The sequence below is a fragment of the Cryptomeria japonica genome, chromosome 10 (assembly GCF_030272615.1).
Source record: "Cryptomeria japonica chromosome 10, Sugi_1.0, whole genome shotgun sequence".
Classification (NCBI taxonomy): Eukaryota; Viridiplantae; Streptophyta; class Pinopsida; order Cupressales; family Cupressaceae; genus Cryptomeria; species Cryptomeria japonica.
Window position 1 is genome coordinate 323,731,846 of NC_081414.1, and position 18,146 is coordinate 323,749,991.

An 18,146-nucleotide genomic window follows, 5' to 3' on the forward strand; every position below is an offset into this window, starting at 1 on the left:
TTGATTGAGATTTAATGCTTCTTGAGAGATGCTTTTAGTTTGTTTCTCTTTTTTATTTGAAGCTTGTTTCTTTTGCCATTTTGTGTTTGCTTGTGTTTGTTGCTTAGCTGATTTTTCTTCCCTTTCAATTGTCAGTTGTTCTTGTCTATTTTCATATTCCTCTTGTTGTTGACTAAAAGATGTGTCTTCCGGTAAAGTAACTTGTCCATACCCTAAGCTTGTTTTGTCATTGGTCTACTAAGTATGAGGCTGAATAGGTTCTGAGATACCTTCTTTTCTTTTTCCTATAGGGCATGTTCTAGTTTATCCCATCCTTCAAAGGATGTTGGATCCTTTTCCATATTTTTTTGTAGGTATTCTAACATTGTTGACCTTTTGTTGAAATTATTCATCTTTATATAGCCACTGTAGCACATCTTTGTCTTTTGTCTCCTCTGATAAGGTTCCAGCACTAATAAATGCTCCATCAAATATTGGAAGATGTTTCACAATTTGTTGTTGTTTAGAATTTGATGGTTTTCCCAAGGATTTAGGAGAGAGTGGTAATTGTGATATTGAGTATTCTTCGTTCCCTCGATCTCTTAGCTACATTTGTTTTTCCATGCTTGATAAAATAGATGCAAATGATTGTTCCTTGGATTGTGTGCTCGAAGATGTTGCTTCCCTATTATGAGGAACAATTACTTCTTGAGCCATTTTGAGATTGCTGCAAAATTGGAATGGATTTGCATCTGCAGAGATTGTGATTTCTTGTCCCTCGTAGGGAAATTTGACACATTGATGATAGGTTGATGGGATAGCTTGCAATTCATGTATCCATGGTCTCCCTAAGAGTATATTATATGATAGGTCTAAGTCTAGAACTTGGCATGTTGTGTCTTTTTGTAGAGGTCCCACTTTAATTGGTAGTATCACAATTCCCTTAGAGGAACGTTCTTCTTCATCATAAGCTTTTATGGTGATCCTTTTCTGGACATCAACTGCATCTTCAGAATATCCTAAGGCATGAACAAGACTCAATGAGCAAATATTTAGGCCAGCTCCACCATCTATTAGAACACGTTTTACTCGGGTTTTGTGAATAAGGACTTCAATATGCAAAGGAGCGTTGTGAGGATGTTGCAAGGACATGTCATCTTCTTCAGTGAATGATAAGCAATGAAGGTTGTGAGGTGTCCCACCATGGTTTGGAATTTATCGATACCAAGATCTTTGGATACAGTTGTATCTATTAATGCTCATTCAAGAATTTCTTTATGTGCGGGTGAAAGCTTTAAAAGTTCCAAGATTGATATTTGGGCAGGTGTTTTCTGCAATTGTTCCACTAGATTGTATTGTTTTTCTGTAGTGGATGATGTGTTTGTTTTAGGTCCTGGCAAAACAACTTTAGCTTTGCTTCTTGTTATAGCATGAGCATGTTCTTGATTTTGTTTTACTTTAACTACAATCACATTCACCACATTGTCATATGTATGAGTGTAGTTTACCTTTGCTTTACCTTTGCCATTATTTGTTGTTGATGAATCACCTTTCTCATAGTTTGGAAGCGAGGTTTTAAAAGTGTTATGGGATTCATTTGTTGTTGTAAAGCGGAAAAATCAAACCCTAGTCGTTCTCCCCTCCCCAACTCCGAGGAGAGAGAAGGGAGAGTCACTAGGGTTGATGGTTTTCACTTAAGAGGGACTTTACATTCAAAAGAGGGGTTGAAACCCACAAGATCCAATCCCACGCAATGCAAGATTGGATTCTATATGAGTTTCAAGGGTTGTGATAGCAAGGGTACCCTCTTTTGTAAAGAATGTAGATAGAAAGATTGAACTAGGAATGCATAGAAAGTGAGAAAGATTCGCTTATAAACTGAGTTAGGGATATGATATGAAGCTGCGGACCTGGAATTAGCAGTAAAATGTCGAGACGGCATTGTCCTGCAAATTTGAGAAAAAGTTGACGGGACGATGGCGCCCGGCGTGCACATGGTCCTCCGAAAAATCCGCGAAACGAAGGGGGATCTGTTCGTCTCTGCACAAGGATTCCAGATCTTCAATTTCAGCCGCGTACCTACAACCTACACATAGAAAAGCGAAGATGATTGGGGGGTTAGGGATTAGGGGTTTGCCCTTAAGTCAAACCCCGGTTTTGGAATTAACCAAGAAATGAGAAATGCTGCAAATGTAATGTAAAACAAGTACTAATACCTTGTTGTAAGGAAGTTTGTATCCTTATATGCGAAGGTATAGATGTTGTTGTTTGTTGTATGTTGTATGTTGTAGTATGTAATGTGTTGTAAGTGATCTCCTCTTCAATGGTTGAATCCTTCTCTTGAATGCAACACTTAGCCTTGAATGGAGACTTAGAATGATCAATTGCTTGAAGGAATGCTTGAATGCTTGAATGCTTGAATGTTTGAATGTCATTTCCGCCTTTTTCCATCCTCCCCTAAATGAGAGAGGAAAAGTAGTTTATATACTTGCCAATTAGGGTTAAAAGACTGATTTTCCCGACCTTAGGCCGACCAGGAAATGTTATTTTCCAATTTGCAAACAAAAAGGCCCAAAGTCCCATAGGAGACCAGGCCCAAAATAAGGCCAGGGACCAGGACCAGGGCGCTGGGCACCATGGTCCTGGGGGACCAGGGCACTGGGCGCCCTGGTCCTGAAGGACCAGGGCGCTGGGCGCTCTGGTCCCACCTCCCGGGACAGTAGGGTGCAAGGAGGATCAGGTCAGGGTGCTGGAAAAATGCAGTTTTTGGTGTCGTGAGCAAGTTTCGGGGTCTCCATTCAGGTTCAGTGTTGCGTCGCCATCGTGAAGACCCAAATGCGGTCGAAATTGCAAGTATCGCAATTTTAGGACACTACATTTAGCCCCCACTTTAGCGGGAGTATAAGCGTACGCTCATACTTCCGGTAAAGTACAAGGAAGCAACATTGAAAAACTTTCACCACGTCAAGGAGGCAAGATACACCAAGCCCCCAGTGGACTAAGGATCTTACGACTTCAATTGACAAAGTAAAAGGGAAGATCACGAGGGAGAACCATGACTGTCAGTAGTAAGGTTCCCTCACTATGAGTCATGCAAGAAAGATATCAAAAAATTTTGAGGCAAAGCTAAATTTGTCAAGAAATTTTCAAGTATCTTGAAAAGATATGAACGGGATGTATGCCCCCTACGTTAAAGCGATCACACACGCCTCACCGGGGGTGATTGCTTTAAGGTAGTGATACATATAAGAAAATGAAAAAGGGAAAGGAGCACGTTATCACAAGGATTTAGCCCCCAAGTGTGAGATAAGCCCAAGGATAATAGACACAAAACACAAAGCACAAGGTGACTTCGCTTTCCTCGGGGTCAGTATGCTGTATGATAATTCATGTATATCATATGTATATATGCATAATTGTTCTTCATTCCCCAATCAAGGAAGGTCACCTAGAAGAAGGGAACACATGTGTCTTTTGAGTCAACATGAGAGAGATCGAGAGATCTCAATGCTTTGCATCGTCCCCAAGTAGACAACACTAAGGACAACAAATAGAAGAATGAGAATAACACATAGAAGAAGTAACAAAAGAGAGGGGGAGAGAATCTGCTATGCTAATGAAACTAGTCTAGCACGTCATCTACCCCCCGATCTTGTTGATCAATGTTTCGGGAAGGTAGGGAACACGCTAGAGGAGGAACATCCAACACAGCAGATGGAGCTATCACAAGATCCAAACAAGGGCTATGTTCATATCCCAAGCCGCGGTGTTCTTGTCTAGGAGCTAGGATAAGTGCTTTAGAAAATTCGTTAGATAAATGGTTATCAACATCAACAAGTTCATATTCACTATCAGAATGAACAGGAGTAACATTTGCATCATGAATAACATTTTCATCTATATCATCATCAAGATTTATGAAAATAGGATCTTTAACTCGCACAGGATCAAGACCATCATGCATCTTATGTTTAGGAGATTTCGGCTCAATCGTCGGCTGAGGAGAAAATGGAATAATGCTTGTTGAAGGTGTTTTTGGGGATTGCAAAGTTTGAGAAGCAGCTGCTTGAGCTCTAAGACGACGCTTTCGTCAGGGTTCACGTGCAGAACGATTTCATCTAGTCTTAGTAGGAAGTTGAGAAGATTGAGGAGGAGGAATGTTCTCATCCTTATCACTTGGGTGTTTAGGTTGTGGTCTCTTAGGTTGAATAATAGGAGAAGAGGAAGGTCTCTTCTCTCCATAAGAGGAAGGAGGAGGAACTGCTCCATATAAGGGAGGAATATTTGGTTTAGGAAGGAGACCAAGTCCATCATGACGAGGAGGGATAGGTCTACTTTTAGGAATTTTATTAGATATAGGCATAGTCACATCCATAGGAATGGGTTGGGAATCTTCTTGAGGAAAGACATTAGTTTTATCTTTCAAAGGAAGAACTTCCTTCTCAAGAATGATAGGAATGTCAAGTTTGGGTGTTCTAGGTTCACTTAGAGATAGGATCATATCTGTTTTCCACTTTTGATAAGATTTGAAAAGATGATCACTTCACGGAGGAAGAGATTGGAATTGTTTAGGCCAAAAATAATCATTAGGAATGCTAGAAGTTCTTTCAGCTGGTTTAAAGAGACTATGATTGACAGTAACAACTTCACCATTATGGGGAAATTTCAAACACTTGTGAATAGGAGAAGCAATAGCTTTCATGGAAGATAGCCAAGGATAGCCAAGCTTCACACGAAATTGTTCGGAAGATGGAATAATAGCAAAGTTCACATCAAGGGATTTGTTACGGACCTCAATAGGTAATGTAATAGAACCAATTGCAGGAGAAGAAAATGCATCAAATAGTTTCACAACCACATCTGTTTCATCATAGATTACTTGATTCAATTGCAAAGTAAAAAGAAATTCTTCAGTAATGACATTAACCATACAAGAAGGATCAATAAGCACTCCACGGCAAGGTGTGTTCTTGACTTTTGCAACTATATATAAAGGACCATCAGGTGCCCTGATAGTTTCACTGGAATCAAATGTGATGGAAGGTTCTTTAGGGATCTTCTGTTGCTCCACAAAGTTAATCACATTCAGAGTCATAGACACGAGATCATCAGGTGAGACAGAGGAATCAGTAGTATCAATCGCATTAGAGGTATGAGAAGGCAATGGATCAGTAAAAATCTAAAGATTTTGGTTAGGAAGAGCTACAGATTTGTTGCCTTTATCATTCACACCAGAAACAAAGATAGTATTATTATCAATCAAATCTTGAATTTTCCCCTTTAAAGCAAAACATTTTTCAGTATCATGCCCAGGTTGATGATGAAATTGACAAAAAGATTTGTTATCAAAATAGGGTGAATTAATCTTTGCAGGATCAATTTGCCTTATAGGAGGAAGAGTAAGCACATTTTGTTCCAATAACTTATTCATAATACTATGCAATGATTCATTCAAAGGAGTAAACTTTCTTTCTTTCTTGAAAAACTTAGAAATAGGAGACACACCTGATGCTGCATTCACATTGTTGTTGATGATGTTTTCATTGAATTTAATGGACTCTCTGTTCGGTTTAAACTTCCCAAATGGTTGTTGACTACTATCACCCTTATCACTCGGAGCCATAGGATGTGATTGTTCCATTTGACTCACAGTCAGTTGATAATTGTGAAGAGTTGCGCACAACTGTTGGAAAGAAGTAAACTCAGAAAACAGGAGTTTTTCTCTAATGTCTTTTTGTAAATTAGAAATAAAGATTCTTTGAATATCATTTTCAGGCACTGGAAAAGAAATTTGAGCATACAAATGCTTATATCTACCAATGAAATCAGTCACTTTTTCTTTAACACCTTGTTTACAATGCATTAAATCAATCAAAGTAACTTTAGGACTTATATTGTTTTGAAATTGTTGAATGAAAGCATTTGCAAGTTGTTCGAAAGAAGTAATAGAATAGGAAGGCAACGAGCAATACCATTGTAGGGCTTTGTCTCTTAATGTTCTAGTAAACAGTTTTGCAAGCAACCTTTGGTCATAAGCAAAATCAATACATATTGTTTGAAAGGTCTTAACATGTGTTAGAGGATCACCCTTACCATTATAAAGCTCCAAATGCGGAATTTCAACATGTTTAGGGGGGATAACTCGAACAATGTCAAGAGAAAGTGGACTCGCAACATCAAATGTGGGCACACTAAACTTAGATTGATTCATAGAGGCAATTTGTTGCTGTAAAGAAGAGACAGTTTGTGCAAGATTGTTAATGGTCGCTTCAGTCAAAGAGTTCATATTAGACGTGTTAGATTGTGATGGAGGTGTTATGTTATTGAAAGAAGGTAGAGAGTAAGGTGGTGGGACACTATGATAGTTAGTCATAGGAGATGATTGGACAGGAGGAACACTACAGGGAGGAATGGAATGGTTAAATGAATTGCCCCCTTGCGTCATGTTCATTTGTGGTGATATAATAGGGACACTCATTGAAGGAATGAATGAAGAAGTTGGATTGAATGAAGGAAGAGAGTTGATTGAAGAAGAAGGATTGCCCCCATGACTAGTAATCATAGGAGGAATGTCTTGTGTTGAAGTAGTCATTATGTTTGATGTAAAAGTAGGTATGCTAGCAATAGAAGTCATCAAAGGAATAGAATGACTGACTTGAGTAGGAGGTTGTGTATAACCTAAGGTTTCGGCACAACTTTTCATAGGCATCACATTTGAATCCACAATGTGTGCAATACCACGCAAAATATCAATTCCATTCTTATCACTTTGAAGCATACGTTTTAGACCCTCAATTAAAGGAAGAGCTTGACTATCAGGGTATTCTTGAGACATCCATTGTTGAAAATCGTCAAATTGGTTATCCAATTTTGAAAGTTGTTCTACAGAAACCTCATGGAGAGCTTCTTCATCATTAAGAGGATTAGAGGAATTACCCATGTCCTCGTTAAAAAGACCATTCAAATTAGGTTCCATCTCCTTAGTAATTAAACCTTGGAAGGACTTAATTCTAAGGCTTCGTCTAACGGGAATAGTGTAGGTAGGGCTTATTGTTGTAAAACTCATGCACTAAAGAGAGAGAGAAGATTTTGAATTTTAGAGGTAGCAAATTTCAGTAAAACCAGCCAATCTTCTAGATTTAAGCTGTTAAATACAATAAGGACAATCTCCCGAAATTTCGGAAAAAATGTCTGGGACCGTGGCGCTCGGAGTGCACACGGTCCTCGCAACTTTTTTCAAAATTTTCAGGGATGAAAGTTATGATGATTTTACAGCTAACCTGAAAAAATTGAGTGATTTTACGATCTGTAGATAGGCCAAATTAAATTTGCAATCTCAAAATTGAACCCTACCAAGATTGTCGAAAAATGCAAAATTTGAATTTTGAAAAAGAGAGGGAAACTGAAATTTTGATTTTTATGATTTTAGAGGGAATACCAAAAGCAATGCAAGTTTTGAAATTTGAAAGTTGACTCAATTTCACACAAAATTCAATTTTGAAAGCGGAAATCAAAGTTGTTATAATTAAGCACTTAATTTCAAAAGTCACAAATTGCAAAAATTTGAATAAAGCATTGAAATTTCGAATGAATGCTAACACACTTTTCAGATTTAGGACAGTAAGAAACACAATTTTGATATGAATTTTAATTTCAACAATTTTTGAATGATTAGAAGCCTCAATCCAAGCAATCCCTAGACCAACTTTGACTATAATTTTGAAGGTGTTAAAACTGATAAAATCAGCCAAAATTCTGGATTTTAGCAGAAAAATACAGTAAGATCTAGCTCCCGAAATTTCGAAAAAAATGTCGGGGACGATGGCGCTCGGAGTGCACACGGTCCTCGCAACTTTTTTCCAAATTTTCAGGGATGAAAGATAATATGATTTTATTGCGGAATCCAAAGTTACAGCTGATTTGGAAATGTTTTGATCAGTGAAATTGTCGGACAAAGGTTGAATCAAGAGGGTTTCAAAAATTAGGGTTTTGACACTTAACCACTTAATTTTCAAAATTAATGCACAAATATGAATTGACAATTTGTAATAGAAGGGCAGATCTAAAACAAGCATTTAACAACTAAACATTTCACAAGTGTAATTACTTAAAAAGAAAATTTAGGGTTTTTATGCAATTAACCTCTAAAATTTTGCAAAAGATCAAACATGGAAATGTAATCAAGGAATCCAATTTTCAGATCTAACTATGAATAATCAGAAAGGATGTTCACGTCGGGTTCACCAAAATGTAAAGCGGAAAAATCGAACCCTAGTCGTTCTCCCCTCCCCAACTCCGAGGAGAGAGAAGGGAGAGTCACTAGGGTTGATGGTTTTCACTTAAGAGGGACTTTACATTCAAAAGAGGGGTTGAAACCCACAAGATCCAATCCCACGCAATGCAAGATTGGATTCTATATGAGTTTCAAGGGTTGTGATAGCAAGGGTACCCTCTTTTGTAAAGAATGTAGATAGAAAGATTGAACTAGGAATGCATAGAAAGTGAGAAAGATTCGCTTATAAACTGAGTTAGGGATATGATATGAAGCTGCGGACCTGGAATTAGCAGTAAAATGTCGAGACGGCGTTGTCCTGCAAATTTGAGCAAAAGTTGACGGGACGATGGCGCCCGGCGTGCACACGGTCCTCCGAAAAATCCGCGAAACGAAGGGGGATCTGTTCGTCTCTGCACAAGGATTCCAGATCTTCAATTTCAGCCGCGTACCTACAACCTACACATAGAAAAGCGAAGACGATTGGGGGGTTAGGGATTAGGGGTTTGCCCTTAGGTCAAACCCCGGTTTTGGAATTAACCAAGAAATGAGAAATGCTGCAAATGTAATGTAAAACAAGTACTAATACCTTGTTGTAAGGATGTTTGGATCCTTATATGCGAAGGTATAGATGTTGTTGTTTGTTGTATGTTGTATGTTGTAGTATGTAATGTGTTGTAAGTGATCTCCTCTTCAATGGTTGAATCCTTGTCTTGAATGCAACACTTAGCCTTGAATGGAGACTTAGAATGATCAATTGCTTGAAGGAATGCTTGAATGCTTGAATGCTTGAATGTTTGAATGTCGTTTCCGCCTTTTTTCATCCTCCCCTAAATGAGAGAGGAAAAGTAGTTTATATACTTGCCAATTAGGGTTAAAAGACTGATTTTCCCGACCTTAGGCCGACCAGGAAATGTTATTTTCCAATTTGCAAACAAAAAGGCCCGAAGTCCCATAGGAGACCGGGCCCAAAATAGGGCCAGGGACCAAGGCGCTGGGCGCCATGGTCCTGGGGGACCAGGGCGCTGGGCGCCATGGTCCTGGGGGACCAGGGCGTTGGGCGCCCTGGTCCTAAAGGACCAGGGTGCTGGGCGCTCTGGTCCCACCTCCCGGGACAGCAGGGTGCAAGGAGGATCAGGCCAGGGTGCTGGAAAAATGCAGTTTTTGGTGTCGTGAGAAAGTTTTGGGGTCTCCATTCAGGTTCAGTGTTGCGTCGCCATCATGAAGACCCAAATGTGGTCAAAATTGCAAGTGTCGCAATTTTAGGACGCTACAGTTGTATGTCCATCCACAGTTATTACTCCATTATCAATCATGTCTTGTATGATATGTTTCAACTTCTGACAACTATCTGTGTGATGTCCCTTATTTCGATGGAAATCACAATACTAATTATCATTCCACTAAGGTGGTTTGATTTGAGGTTCGTAGTTCCTTTCTTCTGGTAAAGTGATCAATTTGTTTGCGAGAAGTGTTTTTAGTGCTGATCCCAAGGGTTCACCGATGTTTTTGAATTGTCTTCGAAAGAAAGTTTTGATAGTTTCCCTTTGGTGATTGTTGTTTTGTTGTGTCATTGCCGAGTGAGTAGATAAATTGAAAACCGGTTGCTTTGGTTTCACATTGTTGTTATGTACTATTCCATCATTGACGATATTTTGATTTCTATTCCAAAACTTTGGTTTATAATTGTGGTTGTTGTTATTGTTGTTGTTAGGAGGATGGACTCCTTCTTTATATATTTTCAACTCACCTTTCTTTATCATGGCTTCTTCCATTCTGATTCCGTTATCAACCATTTTTTCGAAACTTTGATTTCCTTGCATTTTTAAGTAATAAATCATTTGATCATTTAAGTTGTCAATGAATATGTCCATTTTTTCGTACTCTAGCAATGTACGAGGATACCATGATGCTAGGCATCTCCATCGTTGTAAGAATGTCATGAAGGGTTCTCTAATCTTTTGTTTAGTGTTACATAGGTCTAGCATTGTTACTTCATGTTGTATGTTGTAGGAGTATTGTGAAACAAACTTATCCACCAACTCTGAAAATGATATGTTTCCAAGTGTAAGTTTAGAGAACCATTCCATAGCTAGTCCAGTTAAGCCTTTCGGAAATAGTCTCATTAAGTAGGTATCCTCATGTGCAAACTCCATACTCATTGTGCAAAATTCTCATATATGATCTTGAGGGTCAATGCTTCCATCATATTTTTCATATCACGGCATTTCAAAACCTATAGGAAATGGTATCATGTTTAGATTTTTGTTGAATGGATAAGGACAGATTTCTTGAAGTGAGTATCGCCTAACATTTCATCTTTGCATCTCTTGGATTTGTGTTTTCATTGCTTGTAGTTGTTGTGTGAGAGTTGTGATAGGATTGTCAACATGATTTGTTCTCACATGACCATGATTTTGCATTCTAGGAGGATTGGGATCTCTTCTTGTTTCATCTCTAGCTCTTCTTGTATCTTCATTGAATTGAATGTTATTCAGAATTTCTACTTCATCTCTTTTGGGCGCGTAAGTCTCTTCATTGGTTCTGGTGTTACTAGGAATTGAGGTGTCATTCATTTTGAGACCAAAGATATCCTCATATTGTTCGCTATTAAGGGGAGGATCACTTTTATTTTGTGTCAATTTGTTTACATCAAAATCTTGGGGGAGTGTAGCACCAAATTTGGCTAACATTAGAAAGTATTTTTCTTTTTCTTCCTCTAATAATTTTTGCATGAATTTGTCGAATTGAGGATCTTTCTTTATGTCTCTGATGTTTTGTTCTATTATTCCTTCTTCAACTTGTATTTCATCTTCATGTTCCATGATTGTGTTTGTTTCCAACGTTTCAATTTCAGTCTCTGCAATTTTTCGTCTCTGAGCTCTAATTAGAACGGGCATGCATGTGTGTTATTTTGCTAGTATTCGATTGTCCAAAAGGTTGTTTTGATAAGCGATCAAAAGTCAATTTCAAGGCAATAGAGTGATATGACACTAAAAGAGAATTTAAGTGTTTAAAAGTTTGCAAGTTTTTTCGATCTTCGGTTTAGGAGTGCAATGATGATGATTTGATAAGAACCAAGTCCAGTAGGACCAATATATCCTATAGTGTGGGACAAGATTTTCCTAACCAAACGTTTCAGTTTCATGATAAAGGATGATTGATCTTGATGAGAAACTATGTTTGAGTGGTCAATTTATCAAAGAGGGTGACAATGCACTTTAAGATGTTTAGATCTTGAACTTGTTGAGGGTGAGCACTTGAAAATATTAAGTTGTATATTTTCTAAAGTCTGATTTTGACGGATGATAACCGGACCAAGTGAACCAAGATGACAATCTAAGCACAGATTCACAGATAACAGGTGTTTATGTTTACTGCAAATTGATCAGGTAGAAATGACAAATCTGAAACAGGCATGCAGGACACAACTCTGGACTGACAAATGCAAAGTTTTGTACGACAGGATATGCAGTTTAGAACGACACAAGATATGAGTTTGTACAACAAAGCAGAAGTTTTCATGTAAAAAGAAGAGGCTTGTACAACACACTTTTCTGAATCATACGACAAAACAGATGACCCATACGACACATAATGTTGTGTATTACAACACAAGATTTTATTCAAACAGGCTCGTACGACAAAGATCCTAACTTGTACGACAGATAACAGAGCAGAGATAAAATGTTTGTTTGGTGGAATTTTTGATAACTAAAGTTTAATGCTTTTCTTATGTCTTCCAGTTTTTGGATGCCTGATTTGTCGATTTAGGGATGAATACACAGCAAACAGATGATATGATAAGTGACTCCAAGCATGCTAAACCATAAGGAAGTTGGTTGAGAATGAAAACCTTTGCTTGTTGACTTAGGTACACATCCAATAGCTAATCAAAATACGGTCGTTGAGTCTCATGCAATGGATTCTCAATGCCATATTATCCAACTCCAAATGCTAATGGGGGCACGATATGGTAAGTGTCTTGGGAGAGTTACTATCTCTCTTGCACAAAGATTATCACCCTTTTGGAGGTGAATCGGGTAGCTTCTATTTTGATCGGAACTAGTAAGGGATCCGTTCGGCACGTCGAGGTATAAACTCAAATAAGAGGTCTCCCAACCTTGAAAACCAAGGTTTGATATACCTGAAGGTACGGAGGAGAGCTATTCCTGAGCACTGTCGTTGCTTTGATTTTTATCAAAAACACATTTATTTTATAGTGGATTGGATTACTTGACGTTAGCCATTCCCACTTAGGTCGTTCCCCTCTCATCGGCCTTAATGGCTAAGAGTTATTACTCCTTGGGAGGGCAAGCCTGCTAAAGAAATGCACTAATGAAAGAAAAAGATGAGTCTAGCTTTCTAATCACCTAAGAAAGGTGAGAGCATACTCGCCTATCATCAAAGACACAAAATACATGATTGTTCATTCCTTTAGCAAAATTGAAGTGTGCCTAGAAAACTTTAATGAATACATAAAGTTTAGTCGGATTCATAGGCAACCTGCAAAATAGATCCATTAGTAATCATTGATTGGTTTTTGAATTATGTCTTTGACAAGCATATCTTCGTCAATCGTCCTACAGAAAAGAGTTAGGCTGCCAACAATCTCACAACCAGTCAGGGTTAGCATTAGTGAAATTCGGATTAAAATCAGAAAACCCTAACATGCAGTTTATCAAAAAAATCACAGATGCAGAAATTCATACAACATGATTTATTAGATAGAACGATAAATATTTAGATTTCACACAGAGACCAAAATGAACTCGTACGACATAGGATTTTGCAGCCAGAAATTCATACGACGCACATTTAGCTCTAGTACGACAATGAAAAGAAGCTTGTACGACACATGATCAGCTATCTTGCAATGAGTAAAATGATTTTGTATGGCAGAAGATCACCTGATATGAGCTAGGATGGCCTGTCGTCCCGAGCTAAAAGGAAGTTCATACGAGCTGGAAAAGCAACTCGTACAAATTTCTTAAACAAAGCCGGACAGAGATGAAGTTTGCTTAAGATTAAGAGGCCAAAAGAGATGATTCTAGCCCCAAGGTGGGCGCCAAAATGTCATGCTTTGTGAAGTGTACCTGTACCTGCAAACACAATGCACTCAATAAATCATTACAAGCAATGGTTAGTGAATTAAATCAATGAAATGTAAAACCATAGCTAATCAACTTATTGCCTCCTAGTAAATGTGAGTATAAAAAAATGCTCTCAAATCTGATTATGCATATTCCAGTGACTTGACTACACTTAGATGGAGGATTTGAATGATGAAAATACATGATCTAGCAAGAATAGCATGATTAAGCTATATGAGTTCATGATTATTCTAGAAAATAAGCTAGAATGAAGATGCAATTAAGCTAAAATTGAGCATGATAACATTGCTAAAGAATGATAAGCTATAAACTAGATGCCTATAGTAACAATGCATAAGATGAGAATGAGATTGGATCCATATTGCTCCAAAATGAGATCTATTTATAGGATTTCCAAGGCTAGGGGTGAGGTGGCAAGAATCAACGGTCAAGATTGATCTGAAGATAGAGGAGGTTGGCAAAGGGGGTTGGATTAAAGGGAACATCTGTCACCTCTATGATGACAAGTGTCAAGAAGCTTCTAGAAGAGAGTGTATGAAAGGGAACACTTAGTGACAAGTGTCACAAAGGTTCTAGAAGATGTTGGATGAAAGGGGACATGGTGGTAGAATGGGTTAGGATGGAATGGGTTAGGTTTAGGAGTGGTAGAAGTTAGGAGAATTTGAATTTAAAAATTCAAATAATAGGAAAAGGCTAATTAATTTCAACCACTCATGAATTTGATTTGTTTTAATTAATTAGGGGATTTAGAAGAAATGAATTTGATGGAGGGACTTAATTAATTTGAATTAATTAACCAAAGGGGATTATTGAAATGAACCTATTAAATAAATCCTTAGATTTATTAATAAGTAGATGAAAGGGGGAATTTAATCAAATTTAGTGAATTCAATTAAATTGGGGAGGGAGATTAATTAAATAATTGCTTATTTAATTAATTATCTTCAGACCATTTTTAGGTGTATACAAGAGGAATGGAATTAGAAGACAGTTATCTGCTCCTAGAACCCCTCAATAGAATGGAGTTGTTGAAATGAAGAACAGAACAATCTTGGATGCTTCTAGAACGATGTTGATTGAAGGAAATTTTGCGCAAACCTTTTGGAAAGAAGTTGTTAGCACTATTGTTTACATATTTAACCACGTGCATGTAAAAGGTGATTCTAGTAAGACTCCTTATGAGCTATGGTTTGGTCATATTCCTACAATTAGATATTTCAAAAAAATTGGAAGGAAATGTTATATCAAAAGAGATGAGGATATACAAAAGTTTGATGCAATATGTGATGAAGGAATCTTCTTGGGATATTATACTAAGAGAAAGGCCTATCGGTTTTACAATAAGAGGTTGAAGAAGAAAGTGGAAAGTGCAAATATAAAAGTTGATGAATATTTTGGAAAGAAGATTAGAGCATGCGGATATGAGATTGATGAACAAGATATTATTTCTAAGCTTGCACAGACTGGATCTTAAAGCAGATTAATCTGGTAGGGACAATTAATCTGGATATTGTTGTTGATGGTGAAGGACTTCAAGAGCCTGAGAATCAGAATAATCCAAAGACTCTGAGGTATGTAAGACTGAATCACTCTGAGAATCAGATTATTGGTGATAAGAGCAAGGGTGTGATGACTAGGAGAAGACTTGTTGTTGAAGAGATATGTCTGATTTCTAAGATTGAATCTAAAGATGTTATTGAGGCATGTAAGGATGAGAATTGGATAAAATCTATGGAGGAGGAGTTGAATTGGATTGAAAATAATAACACTTGAGAGCATGTTTTGAGACCTAAAGACAAAAATGTGATTGGCACTAAATGGGTGTTCTGGAATAAACTGAATGAAGCCAGTGAAGTGGTAAGAAACAAAGAAAGATTGGTATGTAAGGGATGCTCTTAGATGGAAGGTATTGATTATGAAGAAACTTTTGCTCATGTACCTAGAATTGAAGTTGTTAGATTGGTGCTTGCATATGTTGCTTTCAAAAATTTCAAGGTTTATCATATGGATGTCAAGCCAGCCTTTTTGAATGGTGATCTTGAGGAGGAAGTGTACATTGAGAAACCAAAAGGATTTTCTTTATCAGATGAAGGAGACGTGGTATGCAGATTGAAGAAAGCACTATATGGACCGAAGCAAGCCCTTAGAGCCTGGTATGCAATATTAGATAAGTATTTGATGAAGTTGGGATTTGGTAAAGGTACTGCTGACAATAACTTATACTTTAAGGTTGAGAATGTTAAAATTTTGATTGTTGAAGTATTTGTGGATGACATTATTTTTTGAGGAGATGATGATTTGAGTATGAATTTTTTTTATGATATGCACAAGAAATTTGAGATGTCTATGATAGGTGAGATGAAATTATTCTTAGGATTGCAAATTACTCAGACCGATAAAGGTATTTTCATTTCTCAGTCTAATTATGTGAAGGAACTGTTGAAGAAATTTGGGTTAGTTGATTCTAAAGCTATTGGAACTCCTATGGTGACTTGATGCAAGTTGTCTAAGAATGATGAATCTAAGAAAGTGAATCAGGCCTTCTATAGATCTATGGTTGGTGAACTGTTGTACCTGACTAAGACTAGACCGAATATTATGCATATCGTGTGTCTTTGTGTCAGATTTCAAGTTGATCCTAAAGAGACTCATGTTATTTCTATTAAAAGAATTTTCAGATTCTTAAAGGGAACTGTTGACTATGGGTTGTGGTATCTGAAGAATGATAATTGTATGTTATGTGCCTATACTTATGTCGATTGGGCAGGTGATGTAGATGACCGAAAGAGCACTACTAGTGGAGATTTCTTTTGGGGGAAGAAGGTTTCATGGGCTAGCAAGAAACAAGATGCTATATCTCTATCTACTACTGAAGTTGAATACATTGTTGTTGCTACAAATTGTGCTTAGGTAGTTTGGATGAAACAGATGCTAAAATACATTAGAGTTGTGTATGACGAGTCTACTATTATTTACTATGATAATTCAAGTGCTATTAATATTTTCAAGAATTTGGTATTGCATTCTAAAATGAAGCATATATCAACTAAGTATCATTCCTTGAGGCAGAAAGTTAGTGATGAAGAAGTAAAACTGGAGTATGTATCTATAAATTATTAGATTGTAGATATTTTCACTAAGCCTTTGCCTACAGATACATTTCTACATTTGAGAGACAAGTAAGGGGTCTTTGCCCCTCCTACTAAGACTAGGTGCATTGAGATACATCAATCCAGTGGACTCTACAATCTTTTCTCTTTATGCGATGTAACATCATAAATTGTACACCCTTGCTAGGGTGGTACAATTCCATGCTTGGTTTAGCACTCGCCTTAGTGTGTTTGCATCTTGCATTGTAATTTCCCTTTAAGAATTTTATTTATTTATTTATTTGAATCTAAAGTCATATTTAATCACTCCCCACATCATAAAATTGGGCCCTTTACCCTAAGTGTGCCCCTTTCTATTTTATTCCTCTAATAAATCATTAAAACATAAACCCTAATTATGTCTTATTTAAACCTTTAAGGCCTGATTTTGCATATCAAAACATCTCAGAATCAGCTATCAATTTAGGATTCGTTCTAATATCATTGAATATCTAACGGCCCTGAAAATTTGGTGAAAAGTTGGTCAAACCGTGTGCAAGTGCAACACGGTCCCTGACATTTTTTCCAAAATTTCAGGAGCATAATCCTATGATATTATAATGCTTAATCCCAAGAAATTGGTAGTAAATTCAAATCCTAGGTCAACCTAAAGACAAAATTAAGATCTAGGGTTTCATACATAAAAAATCTCTTTCTTCATTTGAAGGGATGGAATCTAATCTAATCTAAGGAATATTTTTTGATGAAAAGATCTAGCAAGCATAAGGAGCCTTCTATGTAGTGAAAGAGAAGCCTATGTGGAGTCTTCAACAACATTCAAAAAAATTCATCAAGAATTCATCAAGTATTTTTCAAGCATTCATCATCAATTAGGAGCCATGAAGACATTGAAGAATAATAGGAGATCACCGACTGATAATTGGCTTGTACCCCTCCCTTAGGGGTTGGGTATGGTTTCATGTTGTTTTCATGTCTTTATATAAGCTCCATTACATCAATTTAAATATTTACATTCATGCTTTAGATCACTTTGTATAATTGATTTAGAGCATTTACTTTGTCAATTACAAGCATTTAGGATTTACTCTAGATTGTTTGCATTCATCCTAGGGTCTTGCACACACACAAGATTCCTGCACACACTATTTTACTATACAAATCGGCTATTCGTGGAGGTGTAAATAACCAACATGAGGGTTTGATTGAGGAAAAACCCTACATAGCCACCCAAACCCTCTCTTTTTAGCTACGGTGCAGGTACAAGTACCCTAGAGGACTTACAAATCAGCATAAGGCATAAGGACAGCCCAGAAGTCTCAGATTGCCCAAAATCTATCAAAGACAGGGGCGTGGTGCCCTGGTTCTGGTTATTTTGGCTTATTTTTTGGAATCAGGTACACATCCAAATTCCTCCCCCTTCTCTACTTTCAGTATCTCAGTTTTAGATCTGCAAGTTTCTTCAATTTTAGTTTATGCATGCTTCATTGTTTATCTCCTAGTCTAGTTGATCAATCTTTCATAGCTTATCTTCATTTATAACAAAAAGAATAGAAACCCTAAGAGATAATCCTTGTATCTCTCTTTCTCAAAATAATTATCCAAAGTGAGCTATCTGCCTAGGCTCTTTCGTATTCCCAATGTGTTGGCAAAAGTGGGATTAGGTCCTAGTCA